Source organism: Nyctereutes procyonoides, unplaced genomic scaffold, assembly GCF_905146905.1.
Source record: "Nyctereutes procyonoides isolate TBG_1078 unplaced genomic scaffold, NYPRO_anot_genome, whole genome shotgun sequence".
NCBI lineage: Eukaryota > Metazoa > Chordata > Mammalia > Carnivora > Canidae > Nyctereutes > Nyctereutes procyonoides.
In genome coordinates, this window is record NW_026575048.1 from 39,018,335 (window position 1) to 39,040,067 (window position 21,733).

At 44.5% G+C, this 21,733-nt stretch overlaps 1 protein-coding gene across 3 annotated transcripts in view; it reads left to right on the forward strand.

Moving 5' to 3' along the window:
* The window catches only part of ST3GAL5 (ST3 beta-galactoside alpha-2,3-sialyltransferase 5), a 51,937-nt gene that overhangs the window by 1,939 nt on the left and 28,265 nt on the right, over window positions 1-21,733 (forward strand). Inside the window, exon 2 of one of the 3 annotated variants that reach the window (XM_055327281.1) lies at window positions 11,149-11,301. The exons of the other annotated variants lie outside the window; for them this stretch is intronic. The gene's annotated coding sequence lies outside the window, so the exon portion shown is untranslated. The remainder of the gene's footprint in view (window positions 1-11,148; window positions 11,302-21,733) is intronic. 3 annotated transcript variants of the gene reach the window in all.

Below are 21,733 nucleotides of genomic sequence, written 5' to 3' on the forward strand. Positions count from 1 at the left end.
GAGGAACGATTTAATCTGAACGGCTTGTGGAGGGTTGAGATCATTCCCAGAGGGCATGCTTCATGTCTTTAGTCTAGCTGAGCAGAAATAAAACAGCTGGGAAGATACATAATGATGGTACAAACTTCCTAACTGCTGAAAAAGGAGAAGCTAGGACTGGATCCCTGTGAATGGTGTAAGTTAGCAAAGGCATCCAAAATGGGGGAGCGGGGTTCAAATCACCAGCCTCGTGTGGGAAGAAGCCATAAATATGGATGGTGACATGTGGGTTCCCCAAGCTTAAGCACACATGCAGAGGGGGGAGTAAGGAAGTTGTGTAAGGGAATAAGAGACAAATGAGGTTAGAGGGGTACAAGGACACTACCAGGCTTTTCTTACCTGGAGAGCTTTTTCTTTTTTTCTTTCTTTTTAATAGAAAAGTAGACATACTATAAGTGTACTGTTCACCAGTTTTCCAAACTGAACACACCCATGCACTCAGATCAAGAAGCAGGAGCTCCTCATGTGCTCCCTTCCAGACCCTACATCCCTGAGGATAACCTACGCCTGACTGTCCACGTTTGTATAAATGGATCCTGTGATGTCTGCCATCTTTCCTTATGAGCTGGGTTTCCGATACTCAGTCATGACACTGCCTCTCATTGTAGTGTGCTCACTCTTGTTGCTGATTTTGGCCATTGGGTGAATAATATATCACATATTTATCTGTACACTGTTGATGGACATTTGGGCAGTTTCCAGCATTTGACTATCTCATATAATGCTGTTGTGACTATTCTTGTACCTGTCTTTGGTATACATACATATGCATTTCTGATGGGGGTTATAGTTGGTGTGTGATTGCTCGGTCATGGGTCTGTGTATACTCAGCTTTGGGAGATGCAGGCAAAGCTATTTTATTCCAGTTTTTGAATAATAACCTTGTTATTAGTATAATGATCAGTATGGTTATTAAATGGTAATTAGTGGTTAATTTTTATTGGTATAGTGTTAATACATCCTTCTTCTAGCTGATGAATGCACTAAAGTGACAGTCAGGAGTCCTACTGGGAGTCGTGATCAGTTTCTACCTGGCATTGCCCCATGTCCCACATGCTCTTGGCAAGTGGAGTCACCTCCATGCCCCAGTCACCCCAGAGTCAGGCAGCAGGACAGGCTGAGCTGTGGGGAACCCAAGAGCAATGTTGTCAGGAAAGAGTTTCTCTGGCCAAACTGCTTTACCTTATCTCAGATCCCAGCCTTCTTGCTGCAGACACTTCTGGGAACCTCTTCTCCCTCTGGTTCCATTAATATTGTACTTTCTATACTTGTTTCTGCTTCTCTGACCTGCCTTCTCTGTATTTCTGGATTTCTGCTAGGAATTCCCCCATGTCCTAGAGGAAAAGCCCATTTCTTGGTCTTTTGAGGCCATATAAGATATTTTTATTCTCTTCTTCCAGCATGGAAAAAATATCCAGGATTAAGTTATCGGATGGTTCACCAACTCCTATAATGTATAAGTCCTTCCCCTTTTCCCTTCAAGTTTTTATTATCTGGAATCATAATAGCTAAGTATCATATGATGTGATTAATTCAGAGAGAGAGAAATGATAAAAATAACAAAAAAGGTCTATTTTAATGGAATAGTAGTTCTGCCTTTTGAACAGTTAGGCTGTTTTTAATATTAAGTGTCATTTTCATAATTAAAGGCTTAAACGTATTGAGTTCAGAAGAGAAGTAGTTGTTCTATTATATATGTAGGGTTCCTTCTTCCCTGTGTTTTCTCAGCTTCTGCTTTTTTCTCTGCTTCTGTCTTGTTCTTCACTTCCTTTCTGCTTTTCAGAAACATCTTGGTCTCATTTCCTATCTACACTCTAGCAGCAAGAGAGGAAGACAGAGTATGGTGCTTTATTTAACAGAGCTGCCAAGACTCTCCCCTCTTTGCTTGTTATTTTTTGTAGTCAAGTCCTTAGTCTTCCAGGGCTTGGTGGTTGGTGCAGACTCTTTGCTTATCCTTTCTCTAGACCAGTGCTGTCCGTGGAAAAATAACCCAAGCCACATATAACTTAAAATTTTCTAGTAGCTACATTTTTTTTTAATTGGAGTTCAATTTGCCATCATATAGCATAACACCCAGTGCTCATCCCATCAAATGCCCCCCTCAGTGCCCGTCACCCAGTAACCCCCACCCCCCGCCCACCTCCCTTTCCACCACCCCTTGTTCGTTTCCCAGAGTTAGGAGTCTCTCATGTTCTGTCTCCCTTTCTGATATTTCCCACTCATTTTCTCTGTATTCTCTTTCACTATTTTTTATATTCCCCAAATGAATGAGACCATATAATGTTTGTCCTTCTCCGATTGACTTATTTCACTCAGCATAATACCCTTCAGTTCCATCCATGTCAAAGCAAATGGTGGGTATTTGTCGTTTCTAATGGCTGAGTAATATTCCATTGTATACATATACCACATTTGAAAAATTAAAAGGAAACAGGTGTGAGACTCCTGGGTGGCTCAGAGCATCTGCCTTCGGCTCAGGGCATGATCCTGGGATCCGGGATTGAGTCCCGCATTCGGCTCCTGGCAGGGAGTCTGCTTCTCCCTCTGCCTGTGTCTCTGCCTATCTCTCTCTCTCTCTCTGTGTGTGTATGTGCCTCTCGTGAATAAATAAATAATAAATCTTAAAAAAAAACAGCTGCATCAATGTTTCAATTTCTGAGTAATATGAGAACTTCTAAACTCTTATGCACCTAATAACACAGCTTCAACCTATATAAAGTAAAAAGTAACTGAAGGATAAGCAAGTTGCCAAATTTGCCATCATAGTGGGAGATTTTAACATACATCTTTCAATAACTGATAGGACAAGCTGAGTGAAAATGAATAAGGAATTATTCCAGGGATCCCTGGGTGGCGCAGTAGTTTGGCGCCTGCCCTTGGCCCGGGGCGCGATCCTGGAGACCCGGGATCGAATCCCACGTCGGGCTCCCGGTGCATGGAGCCTGCTTCTCCCTCTGCCTGTGTCTCTGCCTCTCTCTCTCTGTGACTATCATAAATAAATAAATAAATAAATAAATAAATAAATAAATAAATAAATAAATAAATAAATAAATAAAAGGAATTATTCCAGCAAACAATAAGCTTGATCAAACTGATTATATAGAAAACATGGTCCCAGCAAGTGAAGATTGTACTTCTATAAAAATTGAGTGTATAACTGGTTGTGAAAGAAGTCCTAACATATTTAGAATAATCAGTATCATACAGATTTAAGTTCTCTGAACACGGTGCAGCTAAATTATATCAGTATTAAAAGATACTTTGAAAGAACATATTTGAAAATTTGAATTTGAAAATATTTAGATTTGAAAGATAATTGATAATGTTAAACATATATGTCAAAACTTGTAGGATGAGTTGTATACTCAAAAACCTTGTGAGGTGCAACTAACTTGGTATTTAAGGGGGAAACATACAGTCTTAATTGCTTATTAACAAAAATGGCAATGATTTAATTAGCTAAATTAAGAAGTTGGGAACATAGCAATTAAAACAGAGCCAATGAATTAGAAGAAAGGAAACTTTAAAAAACACAGGGGATATTAATTTTTTAAAATATTTTATTTATTTATTTATTTATTTATTTGAGAGCAAGAGAGTGAGAGACAGCATGAGCAGTGGGGAGTGGGAGAAGCAGGCTCCCTACTGAGCAGGGAGCCCGATGTGGGGCTTGATCCCAGGACCCTGGGATTATGACTTGAGCCAAAGACAGACACTTAACTGACTGAGCCACTCAGGCAACCCAATTTTTTTTAAAGTAGGCTGCACACTTAGTGTGGAGCCCAGTGCAAGGCTTGAACTCATGACCCTGATATCTAGACCAAAGATCAAGAGTCAGACCCTTAACCAACTGAGCCACCCAGGCACCCTGTGAAATTAATTTTAACAATATATTTCAGTTAACCCAATATGTTCAATATATTACAAAATCAATATAATAATTGTTAAAGAGCTATTTTACATTGATCTGTTCATACTAAGTCTTCAAAGTTTGGTGTATCTCTTATTATATACAGCACATCTCAATTTGTTTTGGCCATGTTTGACGTACTTAACAGCCACATGTAGCTAGTGGCAACTGTATTGGACAACACAGTTCTGCATCTTAGCCTGTAAACATTGAGCTGGTGGGGGGACAGTCAGAGCTAACTCTGGTGGTGGGGTTCAGTTCCTGCCAAGCAAATCTAGGATCATAGGAATCTAGCAGTGTTTTTTGGTTGGTGAAGAGGGAGTGAGCTCTTTGTGAAAAATCTTCTTATTAAATTCACCCCCCTCCCAACAAACCTACATGCTACAACACAGAGATAGGACAGGAAAAAAGACAAATGCTGTACAGCCTCACCTTATTCTCATCTGTTTATCCTCATGTTTAATATATGTATGTCATGTATTTTCATATATGTGTCATTTTGTTTATATATAATGTCAACTCAATTTTCACAAAAGGCATATGAGTTTGGTGTCATTATTATCCTCTTTTTACAAATGAGAATTTTGAGGCTCAGAGAGGCTAACTAAGAACCATAGGGGAGAGAACCGAGGGGAAACATCCAGGGGACATTATGACTCAGGCAGTCTGACCTGGAGGCAAATACAGCCCTCCCATGCCTCAGAATGGCTCCTGTGGAAATTCTTTTTTTTTTTTTTAATTTTTATTTATTTATAATAGTCACAGAGAGAGAGAGAGAGAGAGAGAGAGAGAGAGAGAGAGAGAGAGGCAGAGACACAGGCAGAGGGAGAAGCAGGCTCCATGCACCGGAAGCCCGATGTGGGATTCGATCCCGGGTCTCCAGGATCGCGCCCTGGGCCAAAGGCAGGCACCAAACCGCTGCGCCACCCAGGGATCCCTCCTGTAGAAATTCTTGAGAAGGTTACCTGAGGTGGCTGAGACAGCTCTGTTCCCTCTCCAGGTTGGTGTGTTCCCTGCCGCACCATCACCACTCCTCTGAGTCTCTACAGCAGCTTCCTAACTGATCTCAGGGTACAAGAGGACTTCCGCATCTCCAGTCTGACCTCAAGAGCGGTCTCTCCAAAATCCAATTCCAGTTAACTCCCTGTCCCCTATGCTCACCCTTTTTCTTTTACCTCAGGATAAAATTCCAGCCTGCCATGGCATGACCTGCTTCTTTTTCCAGCTTCTCTTGGCACATTATTCCCTTCCAGACTGGATCTTCAGACACTCCATGTGAAGTTTTTCCCTCTGTGCCTGCTCAGGTGGCACCTGCCTGCCCACATCCACCAATTCCCACTCCTGCCTTCCTGGGAGGATCTTTCCTAACCCCTTCCCAGACACGTACCTTCCCCCACCCCCAAATTGAAAGCATCTTGTAACATACCCCTCATGTCCAACGTAGAATAAATTTGAAAGAAATACTATGAATATTATTACACTGGTGGTAGATCTACTTGTTTGATTTTTAAAGTATGGTAATGAGAGCCTCTGGAAGAAGAGCCTGTCCTGAGTTACTAGTGCTGTAGTCCCAGGCCCATACTCCACCTCCATGCTTGATTAAAACTGGTTATGTGAGGGGCACCTGGGTGGCTCAGTGGTTGAGCATCTGTTTGAATTCAGCTCAGGTCTTGATCCCGGCATCCTGGGATCAAATCCTGCATCAGGCTCCCCACAGACAGCCTGCTTCTCCCTCTGCCTATGTCTCTGCCTCTCTCTCTGCGTCTCTCATGAATAAATAAATAAAATTTTAAAAACCCCAAAAAACTGGTTATGTGAGTGGCAGTGTGCCTCTTTAGGGGCCTGCCGAAATATTTGGAGCAAAAGAGTAAAAGGGATGTGTAATTGGGGCGTAAAAAGAAATTCTCTATTTTAGCCCTGTTTCTTGACAGACCTAAATACATATTGTTGGTTTTAAGAGTTCAGGCATATTTAACTTGTCCTGAGTTCGAAATGGCCCAAACAAAACTCGCCTTTTTCTTCTGTAGGATCGTTTCCCCCACTTTAGTCTCAAAAACTGCGAGGGCCTGTCGAACTTCTGGTTCCAGTTGTTGTCCCTTCATTTCCTTTCCCAGGGTCATTACTGATTTCTGATTTGAGTTTGACATAACTAGTCTGCTTCTTCTAGGACATCGAGGCTTATCCAATCCTGTTACTATGTAAACCGTAAGTTGCCTAGTGAATCTTTCTCCTTCCCTTCCCTACCCACCTGGATGGTGGCTGTCACAGGGAACCCCCACTGGAGCGCTGTTAGAGCTTGAAGGGACTCAAAGAGGAGGGGCAGTACTCTGAGCACTTCTCCTCAGTTTACTCCGGGGTCACCTGTCATTCCCTCTGGCCTCCTTCTCTGAGGGGTACCACCACCTTCGCCATTACATTATCTTAGAGAACATTGGAATGATCGAGCTGTATAGTGCCCTCTTACATGGACTTTGCTTTTTTTTCTTCTTTTTTTTCTTCTTCCCATTACTGGCCTGAGTTATGTGGGCCAGATCTCAGCTGGCAGGCCCCTAGAACAGGCACTGCCAGCTCGGTTACCAAGTTCTGTGTGGCATCTACCTCCATGTCCCCCGGTCGGCCCCCTAATCATTGCACCCACTCTGGTTTGGCTCCCCTATCGCCCTCAGCTGTAGCAAACTCCGTGACCTCTCCCTTGATCTCCTCTCCCCTGGCCTCCTTCATTCCAGCCTGAGCTGGCCATCCTCGCTCTGGAACCACTTACGGCCACCTGGTGCCTCCTCCTTTGGGGTGCGTTTGGAGGGCCTGGTTCCTTCTTAGCCACGTCTTCTGCCACTTTCACCAGGTACTCTGATCAGGCCTGAGCCTGTCTCTCTGGGCATTTTGGCATGGCCTTCCTTCCATCTGGAATGCCTGTTCTCTTTTCTGTCTTTCTCTGAAGTCTTGCCCATCCTTTAGGGACTCATTTCTGCATCATCTTCTCAGGGAAGCCTCCCTGCTATCCTGTGATGGAGGTGATGGTTCCTGGCTGCTCCAGGTGTACTTCTGTCCCTCTGTCAGGGCATTATTTGGTGTTTGGGGTTTAAAGATATTTTCACCTTTACTGGCTGGATTATTCATTTAAAGAAGAAAGGGGCTGTGTCTTATTTATCTTTATATTCCCAGTGCCTGGTTTATGGAAGGTGCTTATTAAATGCTTATTTAAAGGATTATTAGGGAAATGAAGCAAATTATCCAACAATATGGACCAGACCTCTGCAATGGGGGCCTGCAGGAGAATTAAGCCCTACTACTCTAAGGCAACCATGGTATGTAACGAATTAACTTCTCTTCTGTGTTTCAGGAATGATTCTAGTTATAGACCATCATTGGGAGAATTGAGAAAAATAAGTATTCAGATCCTTTTCTGTTGGGCCCAATTCTCCAGTAGAACCCAGCTTGGAGAAGGCTGGTATAGACACTTTGATTCCAATCCTGATAAAATATATGTATGCAAAGACTGAAGACAGACCAGAATGTTAACAGTGGATATCAGTAGGTTGTAGTATGACAACCAGTATGTGATTTCAGAATGTTCTTTCCGCTGTTAAGTAATTTCTGAAGTTTCTAACTTTGTGATAATAGAGCTTTAAAAAAAAACTTCTCAAATGAGTCAAGTCAAGAGTTCCTAAACCTGACTGTGGCTCATCTAAGGCAGTAGATAGTTGGGGGTTTTGTTTTCAAATATACCTCCCTGTGCCACGCCACAGCACACCAGGAATCACCAAGCTGAGTGCCTCAACGTTGGCCGCTGGAGAATCGGGCCTCTGGGCGAGGATGACTCTAGCTGTCAGCTCTCTGTTACGTGGGTGTCTCTCTTTGCTGCCACCGGACACCTTGCAAATTGCAGGGCTGAGTTTCCAGCAAGCATGGCTTGCCATGAGAGAAATTAGGATGCTAAGGACACTAATGTATATTCTCAGAAGTAAATCTAGAGGTGTTCTTTTTTTTCTTCTCCTTAATTACTAAGAGTGAACATAACCCAGGGTTATTTGAATTAAGTCTCACATGCTAATTCTTGTTCATGAAATACTGTTTCAACAAGCCCACATTTTTTTCCTTGAAGTTTGACCTTGTGTGTCCTCACACTGGATTTTACCCTTATTCCAGCAAGAATCCACCAATGGGTGCCGAAATAAGTATTTGATGAGGAAGAGGATATTTGCTTAGTCTCTAAGTATTGACCATCAAGTTACTTATTAATTACGAAGGAAATTACGAAGTTACTTATTAATTATGAAGGAAAAATAGTAATTTGACAGTGGAGAAACCTGCCTTCCATCACTTTAACCAATTGATCAAATTTAATATCACCAGCAGTGGGACAAATCCAACATCAGGTACCTCCTAAGAAAATGCATTGAGAAGAGCCCAGCATTAGTCTGTGATATTTCTGCAAAAATGTATAACTTAAATCCAATCATGAAGAAGTAGACAAATCTCAATTGAGGGACATCCTACAAAATAACTGGCCTGTACTTTTCAAAAAATGCAAAGATCGTGAAAGATAAAGCAACTGTTTCAGGTTAAAGGAGGTTCAAAATATGTGGTAACTGAACACCACATGTGATCCTTTTTGCTCTAGGGCTATTATTGGAACTAATAAAGAACTTTTTGTCTGGTCTTTAGATTAGATGGTATTGAAGCAACGATAGTTTCCTGATTTTTATCATTATATTGTGGTTGTGTAAGGGAATATCCTTGTATTCAGGAAATACTGAAATATTTTCCCAGGGTAGGTGGGAATGTCATATTTTCAACTACTTTCAAATGGTCAAAAAGGTAAATGCTGGGATGCCTGGGTGGCTCAGTGGGTGAGCATCTGCCTTTGGCTTGGGTCGTGATCCCGGGCTCCTGGGATCGAGTCCCACATCAGGCTCCCCACAGGAAGCCTGCCTCTCCCTCTGCCTATGTCTCTGTCTCTCTCTCTCTCTCTCTCTCTCATAAATAAATAAAATCTTTTTTTAAAAAAAGTAATATGCATGGTATATTGTGTTATATAGAATGACAGAGCAAATATGGTAGATTGTTAACAGTTGAGGAGTCCAGGTGAAAGATATATGGGAATTTTTTTGTGCTGTTCTTGTAATCCTTCTGTAAGTTTGAGATTATGTCAGAAAATCAAGTTTGAAAATCAGAAGTCTGCAGGTCGTGGTGCTGTGGACAGTCTAGCATCAGAAGGCACGTAGGGCTTTTCAGGGTCTCCCCTTTCCGTGGTCACTAATGAAGTCATTTCCCACAACACTGAGCTCTCTTCATCATTGGCTTGGCTCCCCCTGGCATTGGCAAAAGACAGTGGAAGAGCATTAATAGTGCAGCTTCACCTGACAGGAAGGTTTCTTTCTACTGCTGCTGCTCCTCAGACTTCCCTCCTGCTGGCTGTCCTCAGGCAGCTGAACCACCAGCTCTGACTCACATGTTTACTTGGTGTAGTAGACTTGGTTTAGACTTCACTCCTGCTCCCACCCCCAATTGTCCTGTACAAGAGACTTCCCCGGCAGAATGTAACTTCGAAAATATATTTAAACACAGTGGAGAGTGTTGATGTGTGAGATCAGTGCACTTCACTAAGACACTTTGGTCAAACGCTTGCCAGCAAATAAGACACAGAGCTCTTGGAGAGTGCACTTTGCCCAGAGCCTGGGCATGAGCCCATTAAAGATAGTCCTCTCTCCTGCCTTGACAGACTGTCAGGTTGTATGTTTTGGTAGAAATCCTGCATTTACTATGTTCTGTGTGAGGAGGGGGTCCTTTACCAGCCCCCACTGCATTTTATGTCATCTAGGGGAGTCTCTCTAGAGGGGCGGGCGTGGCAGGGGGCAGTTCTTGGATTCAGAAGGGGAGCTCTGAGTTAGGGCCTGAGGTGGGTGTGTGGTTGGGGCTGCGTATTAGAATTTACAGAGAGGGGTTCCTGGGAAACTGTCCAGCTCCAGGGAACAGAATATGAGAACACTGAAGCTTCTCTTCCTCCTTCCTATCTATTTCTCCCTTCCAGCTCTCCTCTCCCAGAATTTCCTGTCCCCTAGCCCCCCCCACTCCATTTCCTCCACTCTGTCTTCTCCATCCTACTCTCTCTTTCCCCTTTTATTATTATTTTTAAATCCATTTCCCTCCACTTATTCCAGCTTCCTATTTCTCTCTCCTAAATGGCTGTAATGTATGAGCATCCATTGAATCAGCTAAGTTTTATGTTTCCTGTTCTTACTTTGAAAAGCAGGTGAGACTCATAAATTTTAGTGGAAGAAGAGGCAGTTAGAAATGTTCTCATCCAACCCTGCTTTTTACATATTAGCAAACATCCTGAAAGAGCTGACTTGGCCATTATCAAACAGCGGCACTGTTGACTGTTTTATATCTCTTTCCTCTCCTCTTAAAAAAACAAAACAAAACTGATCCAGCTGCTCCTTTTATTTCCCATGATGGTGGGTGGGACAGTCATTTGACTTTGTTTATAAAGGATCCCCATCCCTGTTCTCTGAGTGTCAGGCATGCTCTGGACACTTCACAAATGCCCAGTGATTGTGGTATCTGGACACAGGCAAGGATCTGATTTTCATGTCTGCCTCTTGTTGACTTTGGGTTGGCTATCCTGCAGAGACTTGGATGAGTCCATCCTTTGCAAGTATTTAGAGCCTTGCTGTAGGTCCTGAGGTTATAACCATAAACTGAATCGCCAGAGCCTCTTTTCTAGGAAGCTTGTATTTAGTGGGGAGAACAGACAACAGGCAAATATGTGTGAGTAGTAATGAGTGCTGTGCAGTAGCAGGAGTGAATAACAAGGCTCAGGGGTGGGAATGCTGTTTTACCAGGAGGGTGACTTGGGAACAAAGACTAGAATAAAGAGGGTGAAGGAGAGAGCCACTTGGAGGACCAACAGAGGCAGAGGACCCTGAGGTGGGGTGAGGGTGGGAGCAGGAGGCCCTAGGATGAAGGGGAATGAGGGGGAGAGGAGTGTCAGAGAGAGTGGGGATGGGGAGAAGGCTCTGGATTTTTAAGAGGTGCTGCACTGTCAACAACTTTGTCACTTTAGTGAAATCTTGGAGAAATACCATGTGTAGCTCCTGGACGTGTTCTAGTTTTGGAGAATGTTTATGTATTCCAAGGATTCAGGATTAATTGCCTTAGCGCTTTTTTTCTAAAGATTTCATTTATTTATTTGACAGAAAGAGAGCGCAAGCAGAAGGAAGAGGCAGAGGGAGAGGGAGAAGCAGTCTCCCAACTGTGAGCAGGGATCCCAATTCTGTGGAGCTCAATCCCAGGACCCCAGGATCATGACCTGAGCTGAAGGCAGATGCTTAACTGACTGAGCCACCCAGGTACCCCTGCTTTAGCACTTTTTTTTTTTTTAAGATTTTATTTATTTATTCATGAGAGACACAGAGAGAGAGACAGGCAGAAGGAGAAGCAGGCTCTATCGATCCGATCCAGGGTCTCCAGGATTGCACCCTGGGCTGAAGGCAGCGCTAAACCCCTGAGCCACCTGGCCTGCCCAGCACTTTTAAACATATGAAAAGCCAGCAATTGAATGCTAGTAATGATGCATTCTCAACCTTAGAGGAATACCCGTTGACTAGCAGATTAATAGGCAGGCAGACCTCAGATTCATTGCCATGTTTACATTTTGATTGGTGATCAAAATTAATAGAGTGTGGACTGCATTCATGGAGCAACACTTATTTTTCATTTCAGAAGACAGGTCCTTGTAACTGAACAGTTTGTAGGAGGATCTGAAAATCTTTAGGCTAAAGATGTAGCCTTGGTTTCTCAAAGTGCCACATGCACATAACTCTGTAGAACTTGCTTAGAATACACATTTGCATCCTTACTTGGTCCTGCCTGGTGAGAAGTTCTGGGGATGAGGTCTAGGAATCTGCATACTTCACAGCCTCTGAGTGGTTCTTGTGCCTGGTCAAGTTGCAGAACCACTGGCCAGGGCAGTGGTGGAGGCTTTATTTATTTATTTATTTATTTATTTATTTATTTATTTATTTATTATTTACTTATATAATAGGCATTCATTTCTCACAGTTCTGGAGGTTGGGAAGCCCAAGATCAAGACATTAGAGATCCTGTGTCTGGCGAGAGCCTCTTCCTGGTTCCAGGAGAACCATCTCTCTGTGTCCTCACCTGGTGGCAGGCACGGATAAGTTCAATTGAACAAATCCTAGAAGACAGGAAATGATTGAGTATGGTCTCAGCAGCAGAGCTCAAACCAGCACTTCCTTTGTGGATTTTGGTATCATGGGTGAAATTTCACATTCCTAAAGGAGAAGTAAGACCCTGCCCATGCAGTAGAAACAGGAAAGGATTGTGTAGAGGGAGTTTTTCCCGCTTTGGTGGTGGGAATGGAATGGGGTGGTTAAAGGTGAGACACTTAGATCCAGAAAGGAGTGCATGAGACACTTAGATCCAGAAAGGAGTGTGCTCCTTCCATCCCCATGCACATCTAAGAACCCTCCTCTGCAGTCTGGTGCTCGGCCCTGGCTGCTGTGTGAATGCAGGCTTGTGCCTGTCTGTTGGCTGACACATTTTACAGGTGAGAACACGACCATTTACCTTGATGAATCCAGTTTCTTGAGATCAAGCAACCCAAACCAGACATTAACAAGATTAGATACTGAAACTCCAAGGGTCTTCAATTTTTAGTCTACTCTGATTTTCATCTTTTGTAATGAGTTTGATAACCCTCAGTACTTAAAAAATATGGTAGTGTTTGGAATTTTAATAGAGACAATGATTTTATTCCAGTAGGTAGAGTTGGGGGCAGTTTTGCCCCCCAGGGAACATCTGATAGTGTCTGGAGACAGTTTTGGTTGTTACAGCTGGTGCTCACTTCGGTAGCACATATACTAAAATTGGTTGTCACAGCTGGCAGAGGCAGGAGACCGGAGATGCTATTGGCATCTAGTGAGTGGAGGCCAGGGATGCTACTAAACACCCTACACAACACACCTTACCTGAGACAGCTTCCTACAACAAAGAATTACCCAGCCCCAGTGTCAGTAGTGCTAAAGTGGAGAAACCCTGCAAAAGATCAATTGCATGCCTCTTTTTTTTTTTTTTAAAGATTTATTTACTTGTTTGAGAGAGAGGGAGATTGAGAGCATGTGAGGGAGGGAAAGTGGGAGAGACATAATCTCAAGCTGACTCTCTGCTGAGTGCAGAGCCTGATGCAGGGCTCGATCCCACAACCTTAAGATCATGACCTGAGCTGAAACCAAGAGTCAGATGTCCAATGACTGACCACCCAGGCACCCCTAATTGTATGCCTCTTATCTGTATTATGGTTTTGTTTTGTTTTGTTTTGAGAGGAGAGAGAGAAAGAGCATGAGAGAGGTGGAGGGGCAGAGGAAGAGGGAGAGGGAAAAGCAGACTACCCACTGAGTAGGAAACTTGACGTGGGGCTCTATTCCAGGACCCAGGAACATGACCTGAGCTGAAGGCAGCTGCTTTACCAACTGAGCCACCCAGGTACCCCAGGTCTTAGGATTTTAAGTGAGCTTTCATACAAAGTTCCATGGCTAAAACTGGTTTAGAATGAGCCACCTATACTGGCACAAAAACAGACACATAGATCAATGGAACAGAATAGAGAACCCAGAAGTGGACCCTGAACTTTATGGTCAACTAATATTCGATAAAGGAGGAAAGACTATCCACTGGAAGAAAGACAGTCTCTTCAATAAATGGTGCTGGGAAAATTGGACATCCACATGCAGAAGAATGAAACTAGACCACTCTCTTGCATCATACACAAAGATAAACTCAAAATGGATGAAAGATCTAAATGGGAGACAAGATTCCATCAAAATCCTAGAGGAGAACACAGGCAACACCCTTTTTGAACTTGGCCACAGTAACTTCTTGCAAGATACATCCACGAAAGCAAAAGAAACAAAAGCAAAAATGAACTATTGGGACTTCATTAAGATAAGAAGCTTTTGCACAGCAAAGGATACAGTCAACAGAACTCAAAGACAACCTACAGAATGGGAGAAGATATTTGCAAATGACGTATCAGATAAAGGGCTAGTTTCCAAGATCTATAAAGAACTTATTAAACTCAACAGCAAAGAAACAAACAATCCAATCATGAAATGGGCAAAAGACATGAAGAGAAATCTCACAGAGGAAGACATAGACATGGCCAACATGCACATGAAAAAATGCTCCACATCACTGGCCATCAGGGAAATACAAATCAAAACCACAATGAGATACCACCTCACACCAGTGAGAATGGGGAAAATTAACAAGGCAGGAAACCACAAATGTTGGAGAGGATGCGGAGAAAAGGGAACCCTCTTACACTGTTGGTGGGAATGTGAACTGGTGCAGCCACTCTGGAAAACTGTGTGGAGGTTCCTCAAAGAGTTAAAAATAGACCTGCCCTACGACCCAGCAATTGCACTGTTAGGGATTTACCCCAAAGATACAGATGCAATGAAACGCCGGGACACCTGCACCCCGATGTTTCTAGCAGCCATGTCCACAATAGCCAAACTGTGGAAGGAGCCTCGGTGTCCATCGAAAGATGAATGGATAAAGAAGCTGTGGTTTATGTATACAATGGAATATTCCTCAGCCATTAGAAATGACAAATACCCACCATTTGCTTCAACGTGGATGGAACTGGATGGTATTATGCTGAGTGAAGTAAGTCAATCGGAGAAAGACAAACAGTGTATGTTCTCATTCATTTGGGGAATATAAATAATAGTGAAAGGGAATATAAGGGAAGGGAGAAGAAATGTGTGGGAAATATCAGAAAGGGAGACAGAACATAAAGACTCCTAACTCTGGGAAACGAACTAGGGGTGGTGGAAGGGGAGGAGGGCGGGGGGTGGGGGTGAATGGGTGACGGGCACTGAGGGGGACACTTGACGGGATGAGCACTGGGTGTTATTCTGTATGTTGGTAAATTGAACACCAATAAAAATTAATTTATTAAAAAAAAAAAAAGAATGAGCCACCTAGATTGTCTGCCTGGTTGGACGGGGAGGACAGGTTGGCTTCTGGGATCAGTGGGAGAGGAGTAACCTGTCACCCAGAGCTCTGGAAGCCACAGGTGAGGCCCTGGCCTGGTGTCCTCTTGAGCTTTTCTGGCTACAGTGCTGTCCCCCCCACACCTCTCCCACCTTACCCCACTGCTTCTCCCGGTGGGGCAAGGGCAGGAGGAAGTTGAGTGTAGACTTCACTCATCCCCACTGTTCCCCAGCTCCTGGGCCCCAGCCCTCCCTCTCTTGTCCTGTGCCCATGGATGAGCTTTAGCAAGCTGGCCTGGAGGGAGCGGGGGTCAACTCTGTGACTAAACTGTGTCTGTGTGTATGCTGGGTGGCAGGTGCCGCACTTCTGAACAGTCTTCTTGCTCCCACGCTCCCTCCCACCCCCACTGCTGTGAATATATTCCTGTTCTCATCTCCCTCGACTTTGGGTATCTGGAAAGTAGGGGCTCATTCTGGACTCAGTCTGTCAGCTCATCTCTGCATTCTCACAGAATTGATGAAATGAACTTTTAGACATTGCCCTTTTTGGTGTGGGCACCCATATTACTTGTTTAGGGTAAAGCAGTTTAAAATGCATTTTGTGGGACGCCTGGGTGGCTCAGTGATTGAGCGTCTTCCTTTGGCTCAGGTCGTGATCCTGGGGTCCTGGGATCAAGTCCCATATCAGGCTTCCTGCAGGGAGTCTGCTTCTCCCTCTGCCTATGTCTCTGCCTCTCTCTCTGTGACTCTGATGAATAAATAAATAAAATCTTAAAAAAAAAAAGTGTGTTTCATTTAGGAACTAGGTGTGCTCCCTCTCTTAAATAATTGGAGTTTCAGGTTGTTGGTGAACCCAGACTTGGAATTGTCACATCACAGTTCTGATTTTGCCTAATATTTCCTTTTCTGATTTCCAAAGCTATCTCGTGTGTTTCTTCCTTTCCTCCCCAACCCCTTGAAGATGGGCTGCCTGGGGTTAAGACAGCTCTGCATTTTGTTCTTCCCCTTGGGGATCTTATCTCTTTAGAGCAGTCTCAACTACTAACCTTTTATCCAGATACCCCAGGACCTTATTTCAGGTGTGGCACATCCTACTATTGACTATTACAGATACCCCTTCCCTTCCTTACCAACTGAACCCAAATTTTGTTTGGGGAAGCAGCCAGCCCAGCTTGTAAAAAGTTCCTGGCTGACTTTGCAGCTGGGGATAGCCACGTGATGTAGTTCTGCCCAAAGAGATATAAATGGAAGCCTGTCCGTTTCCGGGGAAGTTTTCCCTCTCCTGATATAAGTGTTTCTCCTTGTTTCTATCTCATCTCTCTTCTCCTTCCTACCTGGACTGTGGGGTGGAGGTTGCCCATGTACCAAGGCTGGAAGAACAGAGGCTGGCAGGAGCTGGGGACATCTGTGACATACCAGAGCCACTGCACCAGCCCTCCCTAGCCTGCTTGCTAGACTTCCTGTTCTGTGAGAAAAAGAAACTCACACTTGGCTAAAAGCCATGATACCCAGGTTCCTGCTACAAGTAGCCCAGGGCACCCTCTGACTGATACTCTAGGTGAGATCCCTCTCAAGGGCCCCAGGCCTGGGTTTTCAGCTGTCCACAGAATTTAGCAGCATGATGGCCTACAGGCATTTGGAAATCAGCAAGGCCAAGCAGATCTCAGTGATTCTGCAGCCACCAGCCTTGTGACCTCTCTCTATAGAGCGCTCCCCCATCTTCCCTGCCACTTGAACTGCACATCTGCTTGGTGCTGCAGCCCAAGCGCATCCGCCGTCTCCTCCCCCGCCCTGCCCCCAGGCTGCTGCCGTCTTTGCTGACGCACCCAGGATCTGTAGCTGAGAACCCTATGTTGGCTCCCCACCAGACACCCCTCCTGTCTTAGGCTCTCCACCCCTTCCTTCACTGGCTCTGCTGCTTCCCCAGTGGTTTTCTTCCATTTCTCTTGACCTCCCTTTGAATAAAATCCTCAAGGGCTTCTTGTGACCTTCTGTGGTCTTCCATATGTTGACCTAATGGCCTGTCTTAGGTTGGGTTCCATAAAAGCAGAGCCTGAAACAAGACTTTGGGGACCCCTGGTTCATTGAGGGGGCTTCCAGGAGAAAGAGGGAGGGGTTGGGGTTGCGGGGAGGGAGGCAGGGAAAGGAGCTGAGCAGAGCTGTGGTCCCAGCTGATCCCTCAGGGAGCACTGGAGCTTGCATTGTTCTCCCAAGGTGATCCCACCTAGAGGCCAGAGGGCTAGTCTTTTGTACCTCCTTAGTCAGCGGTAGGGCAAATCTGCAGAGTGGGGCAGATGTGCTTTTGGCACTGGTCCTGGGACAACCAACAGGACCATAATATTGCCTTAACTCCTGCCTGCACCCCGACCCCCCACCGCCACCCCCATGCCACACTTTCTCAGCTATATGCAGTCATTTGCTATTCCCTATATTAGCCAGGCCTCTGGACGTTGCTCATTCCATTCCTTCTGCTCACAGCATGCCTCTTCCCTCCCTACCCAGCCGCTCGTTGCTATGCCCTCTGCTCATGCTGCGCGCATTCTCCTGGACACCATGACATACTGAGTCTCTGCGCACCCCAAAATTGTCTTCTCCTGAAGCACAGGCTTCCTGCCTTCTCTTGTTCTCCTTTATCAAGTAGAAGTCTTCATCTAAAACATAAAACCCCAAACATGATTTGAGTGATCATTTTCTCAACTTTCCGTGGATGATACATAACTCATACCAGTCTGATTAAAAGAAAAGTTAATTTGTTCCATACCATGGATGCCTTACTTAGGGGTTAGCTCTCTTGGACCTGGTGGGAAGGGCTGGTGGGCTGGATGTTCTCTTGCATCAAGCTATATTTCCAACTGTCTCCTGGGCATCTCTATCTGGTTATTTATCATCTCATATTAATCACATCATCACAAAACTACAAAAACGGACTTCCATCCCTGTCTTTCTGTAACTGGGGTGCAGCTTTCCGTTTGTAACACTTCTTGTCGCTAATACTCTTCCTTTCATCATTTTTCAGTAGCTCCCTGTCCGGTCCCTGTCCTGTCCCTTCTTTCTGCTCCTCACCAGATGGGCCTCAGGCTCCCCTTTCATCTGGGCAGCAGCGAGCATCCAGGACCCTCCCTTGCTGTCCCTGGGCGGGCAGCCTAGCAAGCAGCAGACTGGTGTTCCTTCTCTCCTGCCGTGAAGTCCTCCCACCTTAAAAGGCATGTTCTTTCAGCTGCCATATTCACATCTGAGCTATACCTATTCACCTTCCCAGGCAGCCCACTCCAGCTGTGTTGGCTTACTCCCTGCTTTCTCAAGTTCAGATTTTTGTTTATAGTGATCTGTGCCTTGTCAAGCCTTCATTATTAGAAACAAAAGACCCTTCACGTATATGCATATCTAGCCTTCCGAAGCTCTTCCAAGTAGAAGGGCATGCAATGCACTTGGAGGTGAATAGATGTGCGTTAGAATTCTCAGCCCTTTACTTCTCCATGCATGACCTTCGGCAGGTTAAGTACATAGTAGGCTTTACTCCCAATAAATATTAATGCCCTGTCCACTCTTGTACCAGTAATTGTCTGTATAGGTAATTTGGCAGTTTATCATGTCCTGCTTTGTGGTATCTATTCTACTCTTGTCTTGAACGGTTCTTAATTTTGAAAATGTTAGTGTGATTTCCTCAAATGGAAAGCGTAGGCCTTGCTCTTGTCCATCAGGGCATTAATAAGAATTATTTCTTCATCAGGCGTATAAGTGTTTAAGAAGGATATGTTATGTTTTTGTGTGTGAATAGAAATATGTAATTTTGAAAGCCAAGGCTTTTCTGCATGAATATGGTTAGCAAAGCTGTTATGTGAAGGCTCATCCCTGGAGCCTGAGTGAGAAGAGGATTAAACTTATGAGCCCTGGGACCCTAGGACTTAGGAGCCCTGGGACCCTTCTCGATGGTAGGAGAAGAGCTACCCATGAAGGAGATGGGGAAGAAGGACAAGAGGGTGCCATGGGACAGAAGAAGATAGGCAAGCTGTTGGTGATGGCCTGCCAACAAAAGTCCTTGGAGGAATGCCTGAAACCACCATCACCTCTGAAGCTCTCATAAGAAACTGAATATTTATTCAATAAATATGTACTAGATGCCCATTATGTGCCACTTAACATCCTAGGCACTGTGAATTCAGTGGTGAGTGAAGTGAAGACTCCTGCTGCCATGCAATCTATATTCTTCTTGGGGAGACAGGGACAAATGTGTATTAAAAAGAAAAAACAATATAAATAACATGTCTGCTGATAGTTGAAGCCTTGCAGTAAGTATTTGTGGGACAAGGAAAAGACTGTGCTGGGGGTGGAGACCGGGACCTTGGAGTCAGAAGATGTGCATAGGGGGGTTTAAGGGAAGGTTCAAGAGGTTTTAGAGGAAGTATGGTTGCAAGATATCCCAGACGTGTGCAGATGGAGTGAAGGAAGATAGATAGGATGGGAGCAGTGACAGGGGCCAGTGAACACTGAGCATTTAGAGGTTCTGCAGGGTGAGAAAGGGGTGAGAGGGGAGAAAGGATGCTGGGTAGGACCTGACCCTGGGGGAGTATGTGAGGAGCTCCAGGAGGGTGTTGCTTCTCCAGAAACACCAGAAAGGGAAAGGGAATGGATGGAAGAGAGAACTCCATAATAGAGCTAGGGCCAAACCTACAGCTAGAAGTAAGGGTGATCAAAAGACACAAGAGCCTTAAAGCCCCAACAGATAAATCCTGTCAAATGAGACTGGGTGTCTATAGGTTCCCTTTCTGTGTGATAATAGTAGCAACAACCAGCAGGTACATGTCATGATCTCAGCACTGTGAGATTGAGCCCTGTTTCGGGCTCTGCACTTGGCTTGGAGCCTGCTTGAGATTCTCTCTCCCTTTCCACCTCACCCTACTCGTGCTCTCCCTCTCTCAAATAAATAAATAACATCGAGAGAGAGAGAGAGAGAGAGAGAGAGAGAGAGAGAGATGTAGAAGTGTTAGAGAGGTCAGGAACCTTCTGTCACTCTGGGCTGAGGCTTGTACTCATAATAAAGCTGCTGGAAGTGCCATCGCTTTTCTCCAGGAGAAACTGAGGATACTGGATGCCACCAGTGCTGCTAGAGTCATGTGGAGTCACCCTCTCTTGCCTGTGACTGCCACTGCCCCTGCCAGAGGCCATGCTGAATAAGGGGACCGGGAAGGTTGCCTCTTTCGTGCTGTCTTCCAGTTTTCTACCTGCATATCCCACAATCACAACTCATCCGGAAGCCAGCTGGCCAGTGTGGGAAGGGAAGTTCATGGGCGTGTGGCCTGCAGGACAGCGCTGTCCAGGGCACCAGCAATAGGAAGAGGTGGAAACCATTTCTCTCTGACACCACAGTCACTGTGTTGGCTGGAGGTCCACCTCACTATGAATTGTGGGTCATTCTGGTTGTAAAAACCCGGACAGCTTAGAAATGTCTGTTTTCTGTATGTACTGGTTACAGATAGCCTGCAGGTTCCCATCACTTGACTGGCCATGCATTTAAGTAACCCTGACATTGTGTCTGAAAAAACCTTCCGGGTCTCACTTGTTCTTCAGCAGGGGTTTACTAGTGAGGTCCTTGGCACTGTTTTTTGAAACTATTCAGGAGGATACATATCTACAAAAATTCTTAATCTGTAGTAGCGGTAACAGTGAGAGTTGGAGTTGAGGGAGAGATTGTTTCCAGTAGCAAAAACAATACTTGAAAGTTGATTTGATAAAAGATTTTTTTCAAAGGAAATGACACGACTTTAATGGAAATAAAGTGTCTAATAACATATTACTGCCTCTTGACTGGAAATCTATAGTAAAGATATTATTGCTTAACATATAAGTTTATCATAATAGCATAATATGATAAACGCCTATATTAGTAAGCTGTGGTTTCACTTTTAATTAACAATTGCTGAAGCAAGACAGAAGTTTATTTCTCCATCTTACAACAGCCCAGAGGCAGGCAATTCAAGGTGGAATAGCAGCTCTGTCCTTAGGGTTGTCTAGGGACCCAGGCCCCTTCTCTGTCACTACCCCACTAGCCCTTGATGGTGAGCTCTAGGTAGGGTCCACAGTGGCTCATCCTGGGTCAGTATTTCAGCCAGCAGGAAAAAGGGGAAAGGTGTATGCCAGGGAAGACACCTTGGAAGTTGTACAAGTCACTTTTGCTCGTATCCCATTGGCTAGAACTTAGTCATGAGGCCACACCTAATTCCAAGGGAGGCTAGGAAATGTAGTCTTTATGCTAGGAGGCCACGCACCCAGCTAAAAAATCCAGCGTTTAACCCAGTTGAGGGGAAAGGGAAAAAAACTTTTTTTTTTCTTTTAAAGATTTTATTCATCTATTCATGAGAGACATAGAGAGATAGAGAGGCAGAGACATGGGCAGAGGGAGAAGCAGGCTCCATGCAGGGAGCCCCATGTGGGACTCGATTCTGGGACTCCAGGATCATGCCCTGGGCTGAAGGCAGGCACTCAACCACTGAGCCACCCAGGTGTCAGGAAGGGGGAAACTTATACAGGGGTAGACGTACTGATTTCTATTACAGTACCCGTTAGAATATTATTTAGAAATTGAAAATTTGAAAACACAGTTAATTCAAAAGAATAAGTAGACAGGTATACTCAACATATAATTTTTAGAAGAAAAATGTCTTTGAAAATCGCCATTTTTTTCCTTAGTGTAATACTTTTGTTCTGTTTTTAATATAACACTTCCTCTTTAAACTTTTTTTATTATAGAGAACTTCAAATGTAC